The sequence below is a fragment of the Gossypium hirsutum genome, chromosome D07 (genome assembly GCF_007990345.1).
Source record: "Gossypium hirsutum isolate 1008001.06 chromosome D07, Gossypium_hirsutum_v2.1, whole genome shotgun sequence".
Lineage (NCBI taxonomy): Eukaryota > Viridiplantae > Streptophyta > Magnoliopsida > Malvales > Malvaceae > Gossypium > Gossypium hirsutum.
The window spans coordinates 33,468,836-33,470,708 of record NC_053443.1 but is presented as its reverse complement, the minus strand read 5'-3'; the positions used below and the strand labels follow the sequence as shown (position 1 = coordinate 33,470,708).

The 1,873-nt window shown below is 36.8% G+C and overlaps 1 non-coding gene across 1 annotated transcript; it reads left to right on the top strand.

Moving 5' to 3' along the window:
- Positions 1-1,555: 1,555 nt before the first annotated feature.
- LOC121219695 (small nucleolar RNA R71) lies at positions 1,556-1,662 on the top strand. The gene has a single exon (XR_005916586.1). It is a non-coding gene; the product is annotated as a small nucleolar RNA R71 (small nucleolar RNA).
- The last annotated feature ends 211 nt before the right edge of the window (positions 1,663-1,873 follow it).

The window sequence follows — 1,873 nt, the reverse complement described above, 5'->3', positions numbered from 1 at the left end:
GAGCACATCAATCAAAGTTTTTCCTGTAGTAAGAAAAGGTCTTCCAAGAATAAGCAACACATCTTTGTCAGCTTCACCTTCTAAAATAATGAAATCGGCTGGAGAAATTAACTTATCTACTCTTATTGATACGTCTTCAATTTTACCTTTCAGATGCGCATAGGATCAATCAACTAATTTCAAAGTTACCGTAGTAGGTTTTGCTTTTCTAAATCCCAACTTCCTAAATACAAACATAGGCATTAAATTTATACTTGCTCCTGAATCACATAGTGCCTTCCCAACAAAATGATTTCCAATTGAGCATGGGATAGTAAAACTCCCTAGGTGCTTCAACTTTGGAGGCAATTTATTCATCAACATAGGCATGCACCCTTAAGTGAGAGCAACCGTTTCAAATTCTCCCATTTTTTTTCTTTGACAATATATCTTTCATGAATTTCACATAATTGATCATTTCCTCCAAAGCTTCTACCAGCGGTATGTTGATGTGAAGTTGTTTAAGGACATCCAAAAATCTTTTGAATTGGTGATCTTGTTTACAATTGTTGAAGTGCTAAGGAAAAAGTGGAGGTGCCCAACCTTCAGGTTATTCAGATTATTTTGTTGTGGAATTTCTGTAGGAAAAATTACTTGATTTTGTTTCAGTAGTGCTTTGTTTAGCCTTTTCAGTTGCAGTGTGCTTTTCGGGTTGTTCTAAAATTTTTTTATGGTTGAGAGCTAAATTGTCTGTTTCTGCAGTTGCATCTTTAACAACTTCATCCAGCTGTGTCCCATTTCTGAGAGTGATTTCCTTGCAATGCTCTTTCCCCTGTGATTTTGTATTCTCGGTATCACTTGGCAAAGTTCCTTGTGGTCTCAAACTTGAAGCATTTTCTATATGCCCCACTTGATTCTCAAGGGCTCGTAAGGATGCGGCTTGACTCTAAATTATGACATCATGCTTAGCCATATATGCTTTTAGCAGAGATTCAACAAATGATGAAGTTGATGCCTGGCCTTGTTAGATATTTTACCGTGGCATAGGTTGATTATAACCAATTAGTGCACTCTCGGCATTTTGTCTAACAACAGTGTTTGAATTTCTAGTACCTTAATTATTCCAACCAAAGTTTGGGTGTTGTTTCTACCCGAGATTATAAGTGTTGGGATAGGGATTATTATTCTGGTTGAATTTACCCATGTAGTAAATAGATGCTTGTTTTGATGGACATTTATCAAACACGTGGTCTTCACCACAATAAACACAAGATGACTCGACTAATTTCAGCTCCTAGACCGCAGCTGGCTTCCACATTTTCATGATCATATTAACTAGAGAAGATATATGGGCTATGAAATGATTGCATCAAGCTCAATGGTACCAACAGCTCTCTCGACAGTCCCAATTCCCATGGTGGGATACTGATAATCATTGTTCGCAATCCTTTCCAAAATCTCGTATGCTTTATTGTAGGATTTATGCAACAAAGTACCATTGGCAGATGCATCAACTACCATCCTTGTATGTGTATTCTGCCCATTATAAAATATCTCTATCTAAGTCCAGTGCTGAAAACCATGCATATGACATTTCCTAAGCAATTCCTTAAATATTTCCCAGGTTTCGTACAATGTTTCATCCTTTGATTGCCGAAAAATTGTTATCTCATTTCTTAGCTTGGCATTCATGTTTGGTGGATTATACCGTAGCAAAAACCTTTGGCAAAGGTCATTCCATAATGCCATTGTTCCTAATGGCAAAACATTAAACCATACTCTTGTATGATCTCTTAAGGAATATGGGAATAGTTTGTGCCACAATGCGTATTCAGGAACACCCTACTATCGAAACAAATCACAAACTTCTAAAAAAAGTCTCAAATGTAGTCTC